Source organism: Physeter macrocephalus, chromosome 19, assembly GCF_002837175.3.
Source record: "Physeter macrocephalus isolate SW-GA chromosome 19, ASM283717v5, whole genome shotgun sequence".
Lineage (NCBI taxonomy): Eukaryota > Metazoa > Chordata > Mammalia > Artiodactyla > Physeteridae > Physeter > Physeter macrocephalus.
This window is the reverse complement of record NC_041232.1, coordinates 9,498,033-9,521,568: the sequence shown is the minus strand read 5'-3', so window position 1 is coordinate 9,521,568 and position 23,536 is coordinate 9,498,033. Positions and strand designations below refer to the sequence as shown.

At 50.5% G+C, this 23,536-nt stretch overlaps 1 protein-coding gene across 5 annotated transcripts in view; it reads right to left on the bottom strand.

Moving 5' to 3' along the window:
* Positions 1 to 18,530, bottom strand: part of CMKLR1 (chemerin chemokine-like receptor 1) — a 40,415-nt gene extending 21,885 nt beyond the window's left edge. The window contains exon 1 of one of the 5 annotated variants that reach the window (XM_028480674.2): positions 18,227 to 18,530. The gene's annotated coding sequence lies outside the window, so the exon portion shown is untranslated. Of the gene's footprint in view, positions 1 to 1,221; positions 1,348 to 2,676; positions 2,845 to 18,226 lie in introns of those variants that run through there. The other 4 variants (XM_024121094.3, XM_028480672.2, XM_028480671.2 and 1 more) reach the window with 4 other exon arrangements.
* Between the last annotated feature and the right edge of the window lie 5,006 nt (positions 18,531 to 23,536).

The following is a 23,536-nucleotide window of genomic DNA, read 5'->3' as shown; positions in this document are numbered from 1 at the left end:
GGGTGGAGATAAGCTGCAAAAAGAGGAAGGGAGGGCCCCTGGCTGTGAGCACCGAGCTCTGTTCCCCTCAGCCAGCCCGAGGGAGGTCAGCGACATGCACGCACCCACCCAGGACAGGGCAGCAGGGTTCATGGGAAGCCGCCGGCTGGGTTCAGGGAGGGGCCGCAGGGGGAGCCTTGGACCCCAAGTCCTTCCAAGACGACCCACTCCCTTGTGCCCTCAGGAGCCCAGTGCCCCTTGAACGCGTGGTGGTCAAGGCCTCTGGGCATTTGCTCTTACAGTTTCCTCTGCTGGGGGTTGGAGGAACCTTTTGTTGTCCTCCTGCTCCTCCCAGCCTCACTACGCCCTGGACAAAAAGACAGGCAGAACAGAGAGCAAATGGTAAGAAGACAGAGAATGATCCTGCTGGCGTGTGTCAGACGTCTGGCTGGATGCTTTGCCTTCCTTATCTCCCCATAGCCTGACCAGCTCCCCACCCAAGACGGGGATGGTTATTATCCCCGCTTAACAGGTGTTGAAACTGAGGCTCTGAAAGGAACCTGGTCAGGATCACCAGACAGGCCTGGTGGAGCCAGGACTTGAACTTGGATCTGTGGTCTCCAGAGCCCGTGCTCCAGTGCACCCCAGCTGCAATCCACACAGCTGTTTAAAATGTTCTCCTGTCCTTAGCACAGCGCTTCTAAGCGTCCTGGGTGGGCGGCTGGCCTCTTTCACTGCTAGGCCATGACAAGCCTTCAGGCCGCATCCCTTCCTCTCCCTCCTTCTTCCCCGGGTTCCCAGGTGCAGCCCTGGTAGGGGAGGAATCTAAACCACTGAGAGGCTGGGGGTGGGAGGTGGTGATAACAGTGGCCCTTACTTGTCAGGCGCCGACTGTGTACCGAGTGCCTCTACTCAGAACAAACCTTTAAGGTGGGTATTTTCATTCCCATTTTGCAGATGTGGAAACTGAGGCACAGAAAAGCAAAGCCACTAGCCCAAGATCCCACACCTAGGAAGAGGCAGAGGTAAGATTTGAACCTGGGCTGTTCTGACATGGGGGCCCACATCTGCAATCACCGTGACTGCCCTCGATGTTCTGCGACTTGCTGGCTGGGGACTCCACTGTGTGCAAGGCCCTCTGTTCCTGCACCCGCTGACTCCCCCGTGCACAGGGCAGGCAAGGGAGCCGTGTCTCACATACCCGTAACCCCACCTCAAAGAGCCCTCAGTGACCCGACTTACCAACCTCTGGCCAGTGCAGTTGCCACACGCCAGGCTCCAGGGCAGGCAGGGGGCTGCAGAGGCACGTCCAGCCGGGAGGACCCCTGGGAGATCCTGCAGGCCTGAGCCGCCCCAGCCGCACCCCGCCCAGGCTGCCAGCACCAGGCACAGGGCCCCTGGGGCACTCTGGCAGGCTCTGGCCCCTTGGAATTGCCTGGCTCCAGCCCAAGCAGCTGACGGAAGGGCTGGCATTGGTGGAGTATGTAGGAGATCCCACCCTGTTCCCAGGCTTGGGGGGAGGAGAGGGGCAGGCTGCCCTCCCCCTTGACCCTGTAACTGTGCTGTCACCTTTTCCCAAGGAGAAACTCAGCCTTGCCACAGAAAGCATCTCATTGGGAAAACTGCCCCCCACCCTCAGTGGAAAAAACAGACAGTTGAAGCCCAGAGGAAATGTCAGAATCCTTAAAAGCCACTGATGGAGAGGCTATAGGATCGAGGGGTCTGCCACCCACATGTTACAGAAAAAGGAAACTGGCTCAGGGCAGCGGAGGGCTTAAGCCTCATGCAGCAAAGCCAGGTGCCAAGGCCAGCCTGACCCCTGAGATCTCGGGCCATGACTCAGTCTCTTCATCTGCAAAGCGGGCCAGTGTAAAGCTTACATGAGATCACAAATGCAGGGTATATAGGTTGACCAGTCATCCCAGTTTGGGGGTGTCCTGAGAAATAGGACTTTTGGTGCTAAAACCAGAATGTTGCAGGCAAATCAGGACAGGTAGCTGGCCCTGCCTATATGAAAATCCCAGCTCCAACAAACACACCCCATGGCTGTGATGTTTAAAGGAAGCTACTTCTGGAGTCGGATAACATCGAGTTTGTATTTTAGCTCTGTCATCATTTTTTAAAAAAAAAAACTTTGTTTTATTTTTTCATTCAGTTAAATTTGACAGATCTCTGCCAGGCACTGTGCTAGGCGTGGGGATGCTGTAGAGAGCAGAGCGGGCAAAAACCTGTGCCTGGTAGAGCTTAGAGAGACGCAAGACATCATCACACAGGCAGCAGGAAGGGGAGCCCTCCTGGTAAGTTGCTTGGTTCCTGAGGCTTGGTTTCACCTCGAAATGGGGGACCATCCACTTAGAACCTCCTCTCGGGCATACCCTGGGCCCTCGAGTCATCACTCAGAAATAAAATCATCAGAAAAACACCTCTCCCTGGGTTCTGCTATTTTCCAGAGAAGGTTGCCCTTCTCCCTCTTCCCCATCCCCACAGCAGAACTTCTAGAAAAACCCATCAAGTCATTAGAAAGCTCTTCGTTTTTTTACTAAGCTGAAACTCCAGCAACCTGCCACGTTCCCCTCAGCCTGGGTCAGCCCCCTGGAGTCACACAAGATAAGCAGGCCACCTCCTTCCCCTGGCGGCAGCCACTTCCTCACTTTAACCTTGGCCAGCACTTCCTCTGCATCATTCTTAACCCCTTACCTGCTGGTCCCTACAGCTGGGACCGCTCTTTCCCTGAGCGGGGAGAGGGGTGTTCACAGGCTGCTTTTGCTTGCAGGTTTGTCCAGTTTTTTGTTTGCTTATGTACGGGCTTGGTCCCAAGGGTGGGATAAAGCTCCAAAGAGGCTCACGTATCCAGGGGAACGTAAATTAAAAGTGAGAGTGAAAGGAGGAAGGGAAACATGGGTGGAGACAGAAAACGGAGCCAGGGCTGAGGGGAAAAATGCAGACAATAAGTAATGTCCTAAATACTTAGCCTGGGTGGGCCACACAGTGGACTCACAGACTCCTAGTCTGGAAAAGAAAAACCAGTTACAGGAGTCACGTGCCCCTCGGCTCAAAACAAACCCACTTTGGGGAAGGCGAAACCTTCGGGGGCCAGGAGCAGAAGGGCCTTGTCCAGAGTTCCGTGTAGAGAGGACCCAGCATGATGTGCAGGTCAGCATTCTCAGTGATGTGCTGACGGTAGATGCAGGCTTGAGGTTCCAGATGTTTCAGGAGAGGCTTCCAAACACTGGCTGCCTGAATACAACACCCCCTCCTGTAAGCTGGCAGCTCTGCCCCAAAAGGCCATCCAGTAAGAGCTGCTTTCCCCAGACGTGCCAGGGAAGGAGTGACTATTTGCTTTGGTCTAGACATTCAGGGTTATGCATTGCTGGCTTAATGGGAAGAAATTTCTAGAATGTCTGGGAAAGGGCCTGAAGTGTGTGGCCCTCAAGGCATTCTCCCTGATGCCGTTTCTCTGAACTGATGTCTTGATACTATAAGCAGCGGAGAGCAGGACATTATTCTCTGTGACAAATGCTAGAACCCAGCCACGCTCTCCACCAGCCGGAGACGGGCCTGGGGTGTCATGACACTCACTGCCCTGGGCTTGCTTGTCTGTTACCCTGTTCTATGGTAAAAGGATGCTGACAAGGACACTCACGACTCCTACAAGCATGGGTTTTCAGTCATTACCTTCTCCAGAGGATCTCTGTGTCCACTGAAAATTAGCCCGTGAGGACATATTTCTTTCCTACAAACACTTCATCGAGGGGTCAAGCATTCAAGGATTCTCTTGGAATGAGATGGCAAATCCACTGTGAGACATCGGCCGGACCGGCCGTGGCCACAGGGGCCACTGGGAGCACATGTCAGCCACCAGGATGACACGGATGCTGGAGGAAAGAGTGGGTCCTACATAAACCTCAAACAGGACCCTCTCAGGCCGGGTTCAAGGAGACCAGAAGGAACTTTCTCCTTGTGACATCGAGGAAGCTGGAGTCAGGTAGAGTAGGCTTAAAATCCCAAATATGTTCCTGTGGTGGCCAAAGAGATAACGGTGATGAAAGCCACGGACATTAGCATTTATAATATCTCTTCACAGTGGCACTTGCTTTAGCCTAATGGGCATCTAGTCACAATTCGAAGTTGGCTTTTTTAATTTAAATTTTTGACTAGCTACACAACTCCATCTGATTGGTGATGTTCAAAACTATCTAAAATTATAAAAAGGTCAGAATGCAAATCCTCATTCTATCCTGCCACCATACACCCAGTCCCCACTGCACCCAAATCCTTTTGTTTCTTATGTCTCCTTCCAGAGTGTCTGTAAACAAATACAAATATATATCCAAGTTCTTCCCTGTTTTGCATGAAAGTTGGTCTGTTACACACACTATTTTGCAACTTGTCTTTCTTACCTAACAATATACCTTGGAGATGCTTTCATATCAGTGTGTAGAAAGCACCCATCCTTTTTGATGGCTGCATAGTATTCCATTATTGGATTTGCCTTCATTTACTTAACCAGTCTCCTGGGCATGGGCACTTGGCTTGTTTCCAGTCTCTTACTGTTAGAGTTCACCATCATGTATGTGTTACAGTATTACATGAAATCATTGTGTGTGTATGTGTGTGTGTGTGTGTGTGTGTGTGTGTCATTCTCCACTTATTCTTAATAGTGTCTAGGGCTCTCAAACCCTTTCTTTTATGATGAGCAAACAAGTCTTAAGCCCTTCCTTTGCAGTGGCTGTGCTGTGATTTAATCCATCAAAAAAAAAAAAAAGCTTCAGAGCCATGTAGACTGGGATCAGAAATGAATTCTGCGGTGTATGAAACTATCTGCAGAGTGGGGGAGACAGATTTAGGCCCAAGGCGCCCTCAACAACCCCAAAGTGTAGATCTGGAGCCTGTAGGTTCCCAGAGAAGAAGGCACTCAGGCTGGAGGAGGCACAGAACAGGGTAGTGACGGACCATTCAGCGGATTTCTGGGGTCCACCCCGAGCTCAGAGCCTGGAGCCTGAGCCCATGGGAAGCCATTTTCTGGAGCTGGCTTGGCCTCCTTGAGCAGCCCACAGCAGCTGCCGACTTGAAGCTGTTTTCTGCTTTCATTCTGTTTTAAAATAAGGCCGTGATCGCATTCCTGGGGTGTGGAGAAACCTCTCCCCTCCATGAACGGGCCCTGGCCATCCCCGCCCCTCAGGAAAGGATCCAAAATAATTTTCCACCCATTTCTCATGAAGAACAAATCTTGGCGGGCAACAGAGTGCCCACCCCACACCCAGGCACTCCTCGTCTCTCCTTTATAGGACTCACATTTTCCCAACTTGGGACGGGCCGCAAGTGGCTGACAGAAGAGCCTTTGTCTCCCTCATCCCTCTTCCTCACCCTCCTGCCAAGAATCCTGGCAACGTCTCACTGGTGTAGGTTTCCAAGGGCCCCCGCAGTTTGTAGCCACAAGTGGGGACCCTTGAAACCACCGTGATGCTGAGCCGTGGGAACCATCACCGTGGGCCCTCAGGATCCTTCCCATCCCTCACTTTGCTCCAGCCTCCCAAGAGCCCTGACACTACCCTCACCTCACAACTGAGGAGACTAAAGCTCAGAGGGGGTCAAGCAGCTTGCCCAAGGTCACACAGTTAAAAAATGGAGGAGCCAGGACTTGAACCCAAAGCCATGCTCAACGTGATAGTGAAGAGGGCAGGCTGGGGAGCTGGGCCATCCAAGTTCAAATCCCAGCTCTGCCACTTACGACTTGTGAGCCTTCTCTGTCGCTTAGATTCTCTGTGCCTCGATTTCCCGATCTGCAAGATTGAACAGTAATAGTACATACCTCACAGAGTTGGTATTAGAATTAAATAAGAGAAGGAATACAGAGCATCCAGAACAATGCCTGGTCCACGTTAAGTTCTCAGTAAATAATCTATCACTGTTTCTATTATTAGTGTTGTCAAGTATGATTACGATTCGTACGATTGCCTGGCATTGCCCCAGACGTGAATGTGGTACAGTCATAAGGGAGTGTGAGTATACAAAACCTCCCCTCAGAGCTTCTTTCACACTGAGGTGTAAATATCTGCTCACAGATTTTACGTATTTCTCATTCATACATTCAGGAAACCTCACGGAGCCCATATTATCTGCCAGGTAGCAGGCAAGCAGCTAGGAATACAAAGATACAATTCAAAGTCCTAAGAAACCCAAAGCCAGGTTCCTCCTCCCTCTGCTCCTCTTTCCATGGCCAGAATCATAGATACTTACTCCACGTTGGCCTTCCTCTCCCCAGCTCCCACCTTCTAAGGGAATGAACGAGCAACTTGAAATGAGCCCACCCCTCAGGTGAGGTCCACAGCCACACTAGCTCCTCCCACCATCCTGCTCCCCTCCTCCCAAGCCAGGACACCCTCCCTGCTGCAAGCATTCATTCATTCATCCATTCTATAACAGGATTAGAAGCTGCACCCTGGAAGCTCTAGCACAGTCACATTCAAAGAAACAGTCCAGCAGCCATAAGCACTTATAAATAATTCAAATTTTACTGCCATCTCTCAAAGAACCACAAAGAATATTGTAGTAGGTGTTGGTGGCCCAGATCCCCTTTACCAGAGGGGGGCACCCATCCCACAGCTGCAGAGAACGCTAGATATCACAGCTCAACACTGCCCCCTTCTCCTGAGAACTGCCCTCAGCCAAGCAGGAGCAGCTTCTCCCCGACTGCCATGGGGTACAGTTTAGGCTCCAGAGTCCACCCACCCCCCCGGGATCAGGCTGAGGCTAGTCTCTACCTGAGACCATATTCTTGCTAACCTCCTCCCTGATCCCTGTGCATCCTTGAATGCAAATTTAGGGGTGTGCCCCCCCAAACCCACTAATCAGGATAAATACTTTCATGCAGTATTGAAAAATCAAAGCTAATGCATACAAGGCAGGATGAGCAAAATATCAAAATGTTCAATAAAGATGAGATCCAACCCTGAAATGGCACGACCCTGCCTCCCTTCCCTCACCAAATCCCAGCCCTGCCTGAGACACACCCTCACCACCTCCCATTCACCAAATCCTCACCTCAGGCTCTGCTTCTGGGGAGCCCCCGCCTAAGACAGATATGCAGCTCAGAAGCCACAACAAGCCTCTTGGGACTTATACTCATTCTTCTCCTGTGTATCCACCACCTCGACAGAGGCCCTACGACCCCCTCTCAACTCCTCCCCACTCAGCCCCCTTCCCACCAAAATCTCGCCCTCTGTCCCAGCCAGAGCAGGCTCCCTGCGCCCCTTCCCAGCCCCCTCCTGTGTCCTGACCCACGATCAGCATCTCCCCCTTTCATTCTCTCTCCCCCAGTCCTCTCCCTCCCCGCCCACTGCCTGGACTCCGAGTCATGACGGAGGCCTCATATGGCAACCATGGCATCCTGTTGCCCCCGTGGGGAACCCATGGTGTGCCAGGTACGTCCTCTCTGAAGTCCAGCCCTGGCGCTGGCGGCCGGAGCCTTCATCTCCACTCCCAATTTCTCAGTTCTTTCTGGGCGCCCCACCTCAGCCGCACCCGTGCCCTCCCTCACCTCAAAGGAGCCCCAGAGACCCTCTGAGCTCAAGCGAACTCCTGAACCAGTTACATTTCCCAAACGCTTCTGAGACTGTCCTAGACTTACCACTTTTCTAGGTTTGCCAAGTAACGGCACGGCAGAATTAAAACTGTCTTTGACCATCTTCACCATTTCAGAAAACAGACAGTATGTTAATACTGACAAAAATCGATGGGACATGGACTCATCCTTCTCAGCTGAAAATACTTCACTTTATGAAAAAAACAATCACTCGATTGTCTGTGTTCTCTCTTTTCGTTTCTCTGCAGGCTGGTAAAAACTTGTCCTGACAGGTTCCAGTGGGCCGGGGCTCTCAACCCCCCTTTTGACATCAGGGGAAACTGAGACCCACAGAGCAGCTCTGTCTTTCCCGTCCAAACCCACGTCCTTGAATCTTCCCCAGAGGGAAACCACGCTGAGGTAGGAGGCCTGGGTTCCAGGCCCAACTCTGCTCCTAATTTTCAAAGAATCTGCACAAATCTCTTCCCCTCTCTGAGCCTCGAACCTGTAGATATTTCAGATGACCCTGAAGATGCCCTCTGGTCCAGCATTGAGGACATGGGGCTCAGACCCTGCCTGAGCTCAGGAGCCAGCACGGCTGAAGAAATGGTCTGGACACCCAGGCTTCTTTCTCTGACATCACGTTTGGGCCTCAGTTTCCTCTTCTGGGAATGCAAGTGTTGTGGTTAATGCTGTCTGGGTTCAAACTCTGGCTCTGCCTTTACCAGCTGTGTGACCTTGGGCAAGTCACTTAAACCTCTCTGTGCCTCTGTTTCCTCACCTACACAGCGGAGAAGCAAGGGAAGAGGGCTCAATTGTCTGTGAGTGTCCCCCGTCAGACCTGACGATCCATGCATTCTCTACCCCAAGTTTCTCCAAATGAACCACAGAGATAGGAATCAGGTGAGGGGCCTCTCCCTGGAGCTGAGCCAAAGACTTCCAAGGGACACAATTTTGGTCTTTAAATGGATGGGAATATTATGGTGTTGAACACAAAAGTCTCATGCTTTTTTTTTTTTTTTTTTTACAAAGTGTATTCCCTCAAAAGAATTATGTGTGTTTTAAAAATAAGGCACACGACCTCAAAATAACTTTAGTGAGGGTTGGTTTTCCATAAGGGAAAGAGGGGGCTTCAAGTGATGCCCCAGATCCTGTCCCCCAAAATATCAGGGGGTGGCCCTCTGCTGTTGGGGCTCATGTGTTCATTCCCTCGCTAAGGGTTAATGAGGGCCCACGATTCAGGGTGCAGGTAAGTGCTTGGTTTTGCCCAAAGATGCTCCATCCACTCCAGCTCTGGAAGATGTCGGTTGGCTCAGAGCACTGGCTGCCGAAGAAAGGAGGGGGAAGGGGAGAGGAGTGGAGGGAGAGCCAGAAGGGGTGGAGTGGACCCGGGGGCAGGAGGTGCATTGAGAAGGCAGGAGCCAGGAGGCCAGCCTTCTACTCAGCCCCCCACAGTGGCCCTGCTCTGCACCCCATGAGCTTCAGAGCCCCCTAAGGAACCTGAGTGTCTGGGGTGCCCCCAGCATTTCCATATGACATCCTAGGGGAGAAACCAGCCACCACCACCCCCCTCCCCGGGGGAGGGGGCTGACGCCCAAAGAGGCCTTTCAGGCGCTTCCAGAACTGATGGATGCCCCAGGGCCAGGGCCGCCTTTGACGTCAGCCCTGCATCCTTACACCCACCAGAGATGGAGCTGACACAGCCCCAGTTTTCAAGAACACGGCTCTCAGCGAGGCACAGCAACTTGCCAAAGCGCCACAGCGAGAAAGCAGAAAGGGGCAGAGCTTCTCACTAAATCTGCCCCATCGCCGGGGACACGGACACCTAGAGACAAAGTCGTGAACGCCACACGCTTACCGAGCTCTGGGCCCCCAGCTAAGCGCGTCCCCCACATGAACGCCCAATTCCAACTTCCCCACCCCCAGGTTCTTTCCTTTAAACAAATGGCACGGCAAATACCAAAATAAGAAAGATAAAAAATAAAATAAAATGTGCCCTCCCCTAGATCCATGTCCCCCTCACCAAAGGCCCTGTGAGGCAGTGTCGTTCCCATTTCACAGATGAGGAAACCAAGGCTGCAGAACTAGGAAGGTGAGGAATTTGAAGCCAAGCAGTCGGATTCCAGAAGCTCCGACCACCACGCCATCCTGCCTCTCCAAACACACCTTGACGAGCCGTGCTTCTACCCCTAGTCTCCCGGCACCGGCTCCAATGCCCACGCAGGGAAGGAAGGATGCCCGAGTGAGGGAACGGTTTTACCAGTTCAGCAGAAGGTGACAGGGACCCCGGTCTCTTCATCCAGGTCACAGGACACAGCCTTAACCACCCTCAGTCACCGCTCTGGCAGAAAGCCACAGGCAGGCAGGTAGGCAGTGTAGACATGGGTGTGCCAAGATTGCAACACTCACGCTCATGGCCTCCCAGACCTGTTCGGTTTCTCTGAGCTCTGCTGACATGCAGCTTTGTTACATAAAAAAAAAAAAAAAAAAAAAAAGTGAACGCAATTCTACAAGAAAAGGGAGAAACAGAGAGGTCCCAGTGGAGGTATGAGGAAGTGGTAACACAGACGTCTATGGAACTGACTCAGTCACTGCCTGTCCTCAGGTCCTTGAAGCAGGGGAGGCTGCTGCTTACTAGCCTCCAGGAAGATCCCCGGGCCAAAGGCTCCCATCACCCGTGTCCAAAAGCCTGAGGGTCCACCACTGTGGACCCACTGTGCTGGCTTAAGGCACCAGGCTCACAAACCCCTCTCCTGCGAGCTGTCATCAGCTGCAAACACCTCAGGGTGAAGGAGTTGATCCCTTTGGTTTTCAGTGGAACACCTGGATAAGAAGTCTTCTGAGGGATGGGGCATGAGATTCAGAAGTTTTGATCGAGCTAGCAAAGATAAATGAGATAGCCCTGACTGGTGTACGGAGAGTCTGTGGCATCAGTGGAAAGGCCTGGAAATCGCAGAGGAGGAGGGTAGGTGAGCTCTGGAGAAGGGACCAGGAGAATAGGGACAGCCCTTGTGGTGTCCAGGTAAACGAAGCACGAGGCTGAGGAGCCTGACTCCTTTCATTGTGAGCTGTGTGGCCTTAGGGAGCCAATTAACCTCTCTGATCCTCAATCTCTGAGCCTCATCCTTCACAGGAAAAAAATAACTGCCCACAGTCTGGGGGTTGGAGCAGAAGGGGGTGATTAAAGAATTCAATCTCATTTCAGGAAGTATTTACCAAGGACCTGGCACATACCCCATTTTCAGGGCCCAGAAGTCTTTGCAGGGACCCACTAAGTGTGGGACCCCAGTGCTAAGCCCTTTACATGGATTATCTCCTTTAATTCTCACCACACAACTCAAGGCAGAACCTTCCAACACTCTCATTTACAAGTGGGGAAACCGAGGCTGAGAGAGAGGAACCGACCCGAGATCACCCAGCTGGTCATCAAGCGACTCAGGATTCGAACCCAGCTCTGCCTTACTCCAAACTGAATCATTACTCTGAGGGCCCCATCAAAGTACAAAAAGCCAGGGCCACTGGAGATGGGACGTGTTCCCAAGGCAGAGAGGGAGGCTGTGAATTAGGGAACGGAGGAGGGGTGAGCACACATGTTTTCTCCAGGCCTCAGTTTCCTCGGCTGTAAAATGGGACAGTTTGCCCCATCTCCCACATTTCTGATGGGTCTGTGTGACACCAGGAGAGGAAGGACTGGACCCCGAAGAGGATCTTGGCAGTGGGAAGCAGGATTGGGCCGAAGTCCGGCGTGGTCTCGGCGAATGAAAGCTACCTGTCCCTTCAGACACTGGAAACAATACAAAAAGCTCTTGGAAGGAGGAATTTGGGGGCGCTGCTGGCTTCCCAGCCCCCTGGAAAGCGTGAGCTGCCAGAGCTGGGAGAGGGCCGAGAATATGGAGCAGACAGGCTGCGTGGAGCCAGGGCCAGCCCAGTGGCACGGGGCAGATGAGCAGCATTGCCCAGCCAGGCTCAGGGAAGCTGCCCTCCCCTTCCCCAGGGTCCTGGTTCTGATGTCCCTCGTGTCTGAGGTTTTTCACAGGAGGGCAGGGAAACACAGAAAAAGAAAGGCCCATTTAAGCCAGTCAGGCCCCACTGGTCCCAGGAAAAGAGAGACCTGTGATCTGGGGTCTCTACACAGACCCTGCCGTGTTTTCAGGCCAAGCCGGGAAGTGGAGGGGAAGCTTGGGGTGAAGCTCCGACCCTGGCACCATCCACACCTGGCACTTCTAGCCTCTCAGAGCTCAGGACTTCCGGCCCCTGCTGCTCCGCCCACCACGTGAGCTAGCCCCTCATGCTCAGGCCACAGCCGGTCTTCAGCCCCAACTCTGCGCCACTCTGCGTCTCACGTAAGCCAGCCAACACCCTCCACCCCGTGAGGAAAACCCTTTAATCACCCCCAATTTACAGTGGAAGAAACTGAGGCTCAGAGAAGTTAAGTGTCCTCTCCGAGGTCTCACAGCCAGCGAGGGCAGAGGTGGGTTTCAAAACAGGTCCGTGAGCTGGCAGAGTCCCGCTTCTACCCCGGGTGGCCGTTTCTTTCTTACTCAAAGGATGTCGTTTTTCTTCCTGACCCAAATCCCTGACCATTGAAGAAGGCCCCCTGTGAGTCGCACCTGTCATAAAAGAGACTGAAAATTGCCTGAACTCCCCGAAGACCTGCTCTTGACGTCAGTCAGCTCTACCTCGCCCAGCGATGGCGGGGGCCAGCGGACCCTTCAATGCTCAGCCCAGTTCATGGGGCTCCAGCGGGCAGTGGCCAAGTCCCTCTCCCCGCAGTAAACATATCCCAGGCCGGTCACAGGTGCCACCCTAAGCCAACTCTCTTTAACCCTGAAGGAAACACCTCGTTTCTCCCAAGTTCCGCGCCTACAGCTGTCAGCAAGTCCTGGATGTGCTAGGAGAGGAGACCCAACATTCAGCCAAGAAAGCCACCAATGCAAAGAAATATTCTCTCCTCCGAGCTGGTTTCTGGACCAGACAACCCAGGAGATGAAGCCACTAACCGACATGCCCTTCTGTCAAGTTGGAATTTCAAACTCAGTTAACTTGAGATTGTCTGGAATCTTCACTCGTCCAAATGTTCGAGTTTAAGCACCAAGTTTGGAGAGGGCAAGGTCTGGGGACAACGAGATGCTGTTCCGGTGAAATGGGGCGTACTGGACCACCCAGCAAGTTTCATGGGACCTTCAAGACCCTGCAGAACATCCAGGCTCCCTCCGGCCGTTCCCTGCTTCCGTTCGCCACATCAGATATTCCTCACTCTTCAAGCCTCCAAATCTCTGCTCATGTTGCTCTCCCGGCCAGAAATATCTTTTATTTCTGGCCAAGTTTTCCTCCAGGCGCTCGAGGCCAGTCATCCTTGGAACCAGCTCAGGTGCATACTCCCTTCTCCAGACACTATTTCCTGACTTCCCCGATCAAAGCTACCCCGTCTTTGTTCCCATGGTAGTTTGGGTGCTGAATGCACCAGGCAGGCACTGATGGGAGTATCTTCAACAATCGAAAAGGCCTCAGTCAAAAAGGCCCAGGTGAAACTCATTTAAGACTTCTGGCCTCCAGAAAGGTATGATCATAAATGTGTATTGTTTTTTGTTTGCTTGTTTGTTTGTTTTGTGGTACGCGGGCCTCTCACCGCTGCGGCCTCTCCCGTTGCAGAGCACAGGCTCCGAACGCACAGGCTCAGCGGCCATGGCTCACGGGCCCAGCCGCTCCGCGGCATGTGGGATCTTCCCGGACCGGGGCACGAACCCGCGTCCCCTGCATCGGCAGGCGGACTCTCAACCACTGCGCCACCAGGGAAGCCCAATGTGTATTGTTTTAAACCACAAAGTTTGCAGTGGTTGTTATAGCAGCAACAGGCTCATACACTGACTATCTGAGCAATTCGTTCATCCCACACCCCGGAATTCGTAGATTCTGAAAACTGTTCAAACAAATTCTGATAACAAGGGAAGGGCATACTTTGAATGTCCCCTGGCTCTAATCACCACCCCCAGATCACTGATTGAACACTGCAGAACTCAACAACTCTGAAACAAGAGGAAACTGAAGCTCAAAGAGGTCATGTGACTTGCTCACCCAGGTGGTTGGTTCCCAAGACCAGAACCCAGGTCTGCCTGGCTACACCCTACCAGGCCTCCTGTGTCTCTGACCCCTGAGCTCCAGGAGGAAAAACTGAGCACGCCAGCCACTGTTTCTTGCACCAGTCGCCCCCCTACCCCGACCCAACCTGCCTCCTTGCACAAGAGCTGCTCTCAGCGGGCTCCCAGGGCCAAGATCAGAGGACTCAAGTCACATACCCCAAGAAAGCAGAACCGATTCTGACATTCTGCCTGGATAGCAGCTGACCCTTCTGCTGAGTCAGCTGCTGACACTTCCAAGGTTGCCAGAGTGTGTCTATGGTGGGTGGGACACCCCCCACTGCCCACGGAGCCCAGGACTCCCCCATGGGGCAAGGCATGAAGCCAGGAGACTGACCGAAATGACCTTTCCTGTCCTGGGAACCCGAGGTCACAGGGCACAAGATGCCCACATCACCCCCTGCAAACAAACATGAATATCAGTGCCCACTTCCCCGGGAATAAAAATAGAAGCGCCTTCATTGAGTTGGCCATGTGCTGTGCTCGTGTATATTTTTATGTATATTAACTCATTTAACCCCCAACAACCCTGTGAAGTAGTAGACCCTGAGAGTATCCCCCCCTTAGAGATGAGGACTCGGAGGGGGAAGGAGATTAAAGGGCAGAGACGGGGTCTGAACCCTAGAGCAGGTGGCTGTGGAGCTCATGCCATGTCATGTTGTCAGCCGATGCCAGCCTGACATTAATGTTTCTTTCTCTGACAGCACCGTGTAGAATTAACGTGGCCTCTGGCTTCCAACCAGCAGGGCACGAAATTCTACTCTTCCTCTATCATGCTTGCGCCCAACGCTGCAAAAATATAGAGGTTCCAAAAGAGACGTATTGTAAATTAACTGGTGTCCTAATTTTGCCTGAAAACAGCATGTCCTGGGAGCCAGAAGCCAACCCTGCATCCCAGGCCCAAGGCTAGGGCCTCGCCCTCAGCCAGGGGCACATAAGGAGTCCTGACCTGGGAACCAGAGCCCCGGGTCTTAATCCTACCAAGTGACCTTGGGAATGTCGCTCAACCAATCAGGGCCTCACTTTCCTCAGATCTAATATGGGGGCCAATGGAACTACCCTCACAGCCCCTCCACAGTCCCACGAGGGCAGGAATCCTGTCTTTTTCATCACCCTGCCTTGTGGCGTGCCAGACACAGAGCAGGTGGTAATAAATGTTTGTTGAGTGACTGAATAAAAGTCTATGTGACAAGTTTGCCTCCCCTCCCCCAAAGGCCCTAAAAACGGGGGCTGGGCTGACCCATCTTAGGTTCTCGCACAGGTACAGCTTTCACTCCTCCGTGGGTTTATTCACACAGGAAATCATCCACAAGCACCTACTACGTGCCAAGCCCAGTCAAGGCCTCAGTGGCATCCAGGACCCACACACAGCCTCAGCTGTGTCCTCACACGCCACCCCCTTCTCTTTTTTCTGGCCAGTGACTATCATACTTAGTCACAGTGGGCTTCCTCGGCCCACGACAATGACCCAGCTGCCTTCTAAACAGCAAGCTTGGCCCATTCTGGGGACTTGGACAATGATTCTGTCACTTCCACTTCCTTATACCCTGCCCTGGCGAAATACAGCCCAAGGAAAACCCCTACCCTAACCCCACACATGCACTGGCACACACACACGCACCGGCACACACACACGCACCCTTGCACACATGCACTCCAATGTGCAGTAGGACCCTAGGACAGAAGTTGGATTTTCTGAGTTCAAATCCCAGTTCTTTTGCTTATGAGCTGTGTGACTTTGGGCAAGTCCCTTTACCTCTCTGAGCCTCATTTTCTTCCTTTATAAAATGGGAATGCTAATCACGAAGCCTTTCCATGTAGTGTTATAGGGAGATTCAATGAGATAGTGGATACAAAAACCTTTGGTTCGTAAATGTGATTTGCTCAACAACATTGTTATTTTTGTTTCCTTTTTCCAGGAGGGAAAGAGAATGGCAGTTGCCTAGGTTTCAAGGAAATCCGTGTTTAGGGGCCTGGAAAGTGGGAATTTACTCAGTCTATCTGATGGAGATTATTTTGAGGATAGGAAAGTAGGAAAGTATTTGTGGGTCCAACATCACCATGTTAACTTTAAGATTAACTAATGAAAATTTAGAATTTAGAATCAGAGACTGGAAGAGACCCAAGAGGTCACCATATTTGTGGCAGAGAGAGCTAGCTGTCCACAAAAATTCATTCTCCCTTCCACAGTACACAGCCATAGATGGGAAAGAGCCACCCTTGCCAAGAGCTACATTTCACAGCCTCCTTTGCAACTAGATTGGTCACATGACTAGTTCTCATGTGTGGCAGAAAACAGTTAAGAAGCAAACATGCCCCCTCCATGCTTTCTTTCCTCGGTGATGATGTCCAAGGGATAGTCGGAATGTGAGATGCCTCACTGAATCACTGTGTGGAAGGGGACAACCCTCCACTCACAAATACCTGCCTTATAACAAACGTCTGTTTTGTTTGAGCCATTATACATGCTTGGGTCTATTTGTTACTGCACCTACTACCCTAATACAACATTCAACCTCCTTATTTACAAATGAGACGATTAGGGCCAGAGAACGAGAGTACCTTGCTTAAGGTCACACAGCAAATTCAGCAATGGTTAGCAACTTTGGTGTCTTAACAATTTGGAGTAGATTTTGCAGTTTTCAACCTGCCCCCGAGAGCCATGAGGATCCTGAGAGGCCCTTCGGCAGTGAGAGTGAGGTTCAGTGAGCTGCCATCTGGAGTCCTCCACTTCTGTTTCTACTAGAAAAACATCACTTTTATCTGTCTTCAGATTGCACTTCTCCATATATTTTCATCAGAAGAAAGGGCTCTGTGGCTTAAACTAACTTCAAAGCCCGAGTGCTGGATGATGTGGTCTGACTTTCTGTGGTACAAGACCGAGTTCTGCTTCCTCTCCACCATCGTCTCCTGGCCTCAGCTGCTGACACAGAGCATGTAGACTCGCAGAAGGGCATAGATATTTGCTTAGAAAGGAAAACAAGAAGCCTCAGTGTGCAACAAAGAACCCAGAAACTTGGACAAAGGGCAAAAATCAAAGACACTTAGCTCAGTGGTTCTCAAATTTTAGGGTGTGTCACAATCACTGGGGGTGCTGATTCAAAATGCAGACTCCTATACCCCATCCTCAGAGATTCTGACTCAAAAAACTGATGTTTGTGGTCCCAGGATTGCCCTTTGAGAAGTCCTGAGTCTAATTCGACTCAGTGTAATTCAACAGCAAGAACTGCAGGGAAGATTGGTCTTGAAAAGGAGGTCAGGGATGACAAAAAGGAAGCTGGGGGCTGGGCCCTTGCATAGAGAGAGAAGGTAGACCCAAGGCTCAGCCACTTGCTCGCTGGCCTCTCTGAACCACATAGGTCTGAATGATCAGACTGACATTAAGTAACAGTTACTTGAGTATAATGATGTGCTGTTTGCTCATAACTTTGCCAAACGCTGGTCCAAATGGCTCACCCATTTAAAATGTGCTAATTTGAAAGCAGAGAGGGGAGTGGAATATTTTCAACAGATACCGCTGGCAAAGGGTTCATATCCTTCACATACAAAGAACTCTTAAATATCAATAAGAAAGGAGACAAACATGCCAGCAAGGAACAAATGGGAATAGACTTGAGCAGGATAGTCATAAAATGAACAATAAGATTATAAAGGTTATTCAGCATGAATGAAGGAATGCAAAGTCAAGCAGCCAGATGTTATTCTCACCCTTCCCATCAGGGAAGTTTTAGGAGGTGGGTAGCAACCAGTGTGGGTGAGGCTGTGAGAATATCACACCCCAACACTGTGCCAGGGGAGTGCAAGCCGGCACAACCTTCCAGGGCAATAGCCTCAAAAGACTTAAAAACACGCGAATATTTGAGCCGGCAATTTCACCTTAGGAAAGGTATCCCTAGGCCCAAACACGCAAAGATGATGTACTAGGAGCAGCCTTTGCAGTGCTGTTTACGATAATGAAAAAAATAAAAAAGAGGAAGAAGAAGGAAGCAACCACATGGAGGAATGATTAATAAATCCCAAGTCACCCTCTCTGTGCAGCCATTAAAATGTATATTGGAGGAACATAGAAAATACAGATGCAGGTCCATGATCCGTGGTTAAGGACAAGGTAAGGTACGAAACGAGATGTTGGAAAAGCATGTGGGTGTCCACATTTAGATACTCCTATGTGTCTGGTACATTGTAGGCACTTAACAAACATCAATAGGTCAAGTAGTGAGAGGGTGAGCGAGAGTTCTACAGAGAGGCACCCGAAGGTTCACCTCTGGGTTAGGTACCCCTTCCTTCCTCTCCATAGCTGAGCGGTAGGACAGTCCAGCAGCTAAGAAGGTGGGCTATGCAGACTCTCATGTCATTTGGATCTCAGCACCCAGCCCCACACCCCCCAGTCTGACTCTCAGTTTCTTCACCTATAACTATGGTGACCTCGCTGGTTTTTTACAATTAGCATGCATTACTTTGGAAATCTGAAAATCATAATAAAGCTATTTCCATTTTGACAAAAATTACATTTTACCAAGAACCAAAGAACTTCTCTCTCTATTACCATTTCCCCTTTCCTGGCGCCTCTGGGTGATGTCAGAGCCAAGCGTGATACCTTGTGGCTGGTCTCCGCCCAGGTCTTCCCAAGGGTTCCCTGACTTCAGGCCACTCGAGGTTGTGCAGGAGACCCGTGTTCCCCGACTTCTTTCTTGAAATCACACTGTCCTTTGGCTGTGGCCGTTTGCCCAGAAAGCAGTTCATCCATTCATTCAAGGGCCCCTCAAACAGCCCAGAGTTCAGCCCCCCTAGAACATTCTCATCCCCCGGAGGCTCCCAGGGAGACCCTGGTCTGTCCTGCGCCCTTTGCTCACCAGAGCTGCTGTCCTGAATAGGACAGGCCTCTGCCAGAGAAACAGCTGGAGGGAGGAGAGAGGGAGGGGCAGGAAACCAGGCTGACCCGAGGGCGGGGGCGGCCAGCTGCGTGGAGCGGGTCTGTCTGTCGTGGGTGGTGGCTGGTGATGAGGCCTGCTGGGGACGACCCGCCCCTCTGGGAGCTGGGAGCTCTGCTCACCGTCTGAGCACAAACCAGGAGCACATGTGGGCCCCAGGCAGCTGTGGGAAGCACGTCTGCTCCCAGCAAGGGCCTCCGGAGCTCCAGACAGACTACGTACAAGCAAGACTAGCTGCCGGATATCCCACCACCTTGGGTCACCTCCTCACCCCAGGCATTTGTGCATCCTTGTACATCCTTCCACCTGGATGCCCTTCCTGCTTCCTGCCCCTATTCGTGGCCTGATGACCTCCTGCTTCCTTTTTTTTGCAGGGGGGGGGGGGGTTTAAATTAAAATAGCAATGTGTTTTTTTTTTCAAGTATCAAATGAACAAAGATTAAAATGTTCTGTAATATTTGATTGTAGTAAATGTTACAGGGAAGCCAAAATCTTATCCATCATTGGAATTACATACATTCATGTACCACTTCTAGAAAGCTAACAAACTACATCAAACCTTTAACTATGTTCAGACCTTGTGTTGTTTAAATATAAATTCTGTTTTCATCCTAAACCCAGCTCCCCAGAGATAAATATCATTAACATGTTGGTATGAACACATGCACATATATATTTTATATATAAATGTAAAATGGCTCAGTCATGCTCTGTGTACCTATTGTAACCTGCTTTTGCACTCAATGATTATATATATAAAATATATGTGTATATGTATATATACCTTACCATATTTTAAAAGTTGCTAATTATTTCATTTACTCAAAATGTACCGTAGTTTATTTAATCAATACAATACTTTGAGGGTGGATGATTAGGTTACTTTCAACTTTTCGACTATAGTGAGCACACCATTGCACACTTGTCCAATTACTTTACTATACAAATTTCCTATGAACATGTTTATTATTCATGGAGTCGCCCACTCTCTCTTCATGTCTCAGCTTGGGGCCACCTCCCAGGTAAGACTACCCTGCCCCTTGGGGGACTGCTCTGGGCTCCCCCCATCACAGCACTGATGCAATGTTTTCCCAGCTTGTTAGGGTGTCCCTTTCCCTTGCACTAGGAACTCCTTGGGGAAGGGTCTGTGTTTTGTCCCCTGCTCTATCCCCAGCACTAAGCACAGTGCCTGGCAACATCACCATCATCAGTGAATAATCGAAATAGCTGACAGCCAGGCAACGTGCTAGAAACTTGGTACTTAATCCTTAGGAAGGAAGGAAGCAGGCACTATTTCTGCCCCCATTTTGCGATGAGAAAATTGGGACACAGAAAGGTTAAGTCGCTTGCCCAAGGCACACAGCTAGTAGCTGGCAAAGCTGGCTCCAGAGCCCCGCCTTTAGCCTCCAAACTAAAGAACTAACAGAAGGGCCCACTGTGTGCATTGCCCTGTGCCCGGTGCTTTCCGTGGAGTAAGTAGTGAAAGCTGCAGGAGGTGACACTTGCCCATTTTACAGATGAGGATTCTGGGGCCACGGAGGGAAAGTCATTTTGCCAAGGGCTCCCAGATCATGCCAACAGAGGCATGACTGAACCTAGGTCTGGTCTGTCTGATTCCAAAGCTGGGGCTGCTGAAAGTAACCTGTGAAAAAAGGAAAAGAGAAGGGGAGGGGTGGGGGAGGGGAGGGGAAAAGGTAACAGAGAAAAAGGGAAGGAGGGGGCATAGGAAAGAAGGAAAGGAAAAAAGGAAGGAAGGGAGGGAGGGATGGAAAAAAGAAAGAAGGAAGGGGGAGGAAGGAGAGGAGGGAGGGAGGGGGAAGAAGGGACATCTGCTCTTCTTGGGCCTCCAGAACTTTGGCAAGTGGGGAAACATGTCCTTCACCATATGACTAGCCCGAGAACCTCATCTTCTCTCCCCACCATCCTCAACCCTTAATTCAGTGAAATTTACACTTAGAAACTATCTGGTTTAATGCTTTCATTTCAGAGATAATAACTGGAAGCACAGAGAGGTTAAGTCACTTGCCCAAAGTCACACAGCTTCCTAAGGTCAGAAGTCAGACCCGGCCTGACTCTAAACTCCTCTCCTCCCCACTCTGCCAGGCTTGCCCATGCAAATCCTTACTGTACAGATGGGAACATTGGATCCAGAGAAGGCAAGGGACTCGCCCAAGGTCACTCAACAGTTAGCAGTAGAGCAGCAGCCCCAAGTCTCCTTGGTCCAAAGGAGAGGACATTTCCACCATGCAACGGGGATCCTATACATCACCATCTAAAGGTTTGTCACTAATACAGACCAGTGGTACTCAAAGCATGGATTCTGGACCAGCAGCAGCAGCCTTGCCTGGCAGCTTGTTAGAAATGCAGGCTCTTAACAAGCCACCAAGGGATTCTGATGCTGGCTCAAGTTTAAAAACCACTGATACAGAAAATGTCTGTATTCTTAATGGAAAAGCCATTAAGAATACATTCTGGATCCCAGGACAGGTCACCTTCTCAATCCACAGAATCGTAGTTAAGAACAGAGACCTTGGGATCAGACAGACCCGATTTGACTGAATCCCTGTCTCCACCACTGGAAGCTGTGTGGGCAAGTCCTTTCACCTCACGGAGCTTCAGTTTCCTCATCTGTTCTGGATGAAGGAGCAGGGGACGGGGAGCGGGGGGGACGCAGAGGAGGAAGGGGGAGGAAGTAGAGGATGGAGGGGAGAAGGAGAAGGAGGAAGCAGCCTTCCAGGAAGATGTAGCACACTGGGGGTGGGGGAGGGGAGATCCTGAAAGAGGAGCTGGGAGAATCCGGCTTCTGGATGGATTTATGGAAATTGCCTTTTCCTCCTTCCCTGGGTGCCGCTACTGCAGGCCCCCCGGAGTCCTCTCGCCTCCCGAGCCAACCCAAGGCTATAATAATGAGGCTCAGGTGTTATCAGCTGGGAGCCACACCAGGCTGCGGGAGGTCGCTGGGCTTCCAGCCAGCCAGGCCTCGGAGGCCAGAGGCCAGAGGTGGAGGTCGGAGCTCACAGCCCCACCCGGCCCGGCGAGGAACAGGCGGAGTCGCGCTGCTCCGACCAATCAGAAGCCACAGTCTTGGGCCACCATTCTGAACATGGCGGCAAGGTTTGGCTTTTTCTTCCTTGGAGTGAAAAGACTTTCGGTGAGTTTTTTGACTTTTTGGTGTTTTTTTTTTTTTTAAATAGGATTCTGAAATCTAAGGCCTGATATAGGAATACTGGGGCCTGAGAGAGACGTGGTGCTCTTCAGGGCCTGCAAAGACGCCTCTGTTTATTCCCATAGAAACTGTGTCGTTCCAAGGTGGCGGATCAGGCTTCATTCTTTTTTTTTTTTTTAATTTATTTTATTGAAGTATAATTGATTTACAATATTGTGTTAATTTATGCTGTACAGCCAAGTGATTCAGTTATACATACATATGCATTCTTTTTCATATTCTTTTCCATTACGGTTTATCACAGGCTATTGAATATAGTTCCCTGTGCTATACAGTGGGACCTTGTTGTTTATCCATTCTATATATAATAGTTTGTATCTGCTAATCCCAAACTCCCAATACTTCCCTCCCCCAACCCCCTGCCCACTGGCAACCACAAGTCTGTTCTCTATGTCTGTGAGACTGTTTCTGTTTCATACATAAGTTCATTTGTGTCATATTTTAGAGTCAACATATAAGTGATATCATATGGTATTTGTCTTTCTCTTTCTGACTTACTTGACTTACTATAATCTCTAGGTCCATCCATGTTGCTGCAAATGGTATTATTTCATTCTTTTTTATGGCTGAGTACCATTCCCTTGTATATATACACCACATTTTCTTTATCCATTCATCTGTCAATGGACATTTAGGTTGTTTCTATGCCTTGGCTATTGTGAATAGTGCTGCTATGAACATAGGGGTGCATGTATCTTTTTGAATTATAGTTTTGTCAGATCAGGCTTCACCTTGATGCCCAACTCCAGTTGGTTGGTTCTGGAGTCCTGGAGCTCTCTGTTTAAGGGAATCTGAGGCCACCTCCAGGCCTGGCTGGGAAGAGCGCCGTGATTGATTAGCAATGCCTGCCCTGGACGGGAGTGGGGTGGGACCGTATTGGCTTTCACATCCCACTCTCTCCTCCAACAAAAATCCATCCCATTGGACTAGAAGGCTCAGGGGTTGGTTCCAGCTCTGCCCCATTTGTTCCAGGAATTGGCAGATCCTAGTGTATATCTAATCTGTATCTCAATTGCCACACTCCTTGGTATTTATTTCTGATTGATCTTTACTGTTCATGGATCCCTAATATCCTAGTTAAAGCTAAATGATTCCTCTGTCTTCCTGATCATCAGTTGCTAAAGCAGATTCACCAGAGAGGCTCTCAAACCAAAGGGAACCTTCAAAGATGCTTTCTGTGACATGCAGGATTCTCTATAAAACCAAACTATGCCTATTTTGGACTTTCTTTAAGGCATGAACAAGCCACACCGAATGAGAACGCCATTTCAGCCTTGGGCTGTGTGGCCTTGGGCAAGTCATTTATCCTCTCTGGTTCCTTCAGTGCTCGTGAGATTAAATTACAGATGTGATTAAGTTGTGAATCTGGAGATGGGAAGATTATTCTGGATTATCTAGGTGGGCCCAGTATAATCCAAGGGGCCTCAGAAGAGGAAGGCAGGAGATCAAAGGGAGGAGAAGGCAGTAGGGTGATGAAGGAAGCAGAGATCTGAGATCACAAGCCAAGGAATGCAGGCAGCCTCTGTGCTGGAAGAGACAAGGAATGGATTCTACCCTGGAGCCTCCAGGAGGAACCAGCCCTGCCAACATCCTGATTCTAACCCCTTAATACTCATTTTGAACTTCTGACCTCCAGAACTGTGGGAGAATATGTACTGTTTTAAGCCCCTAAATTTGTGGTAATTTGTAGAGTGGCAAT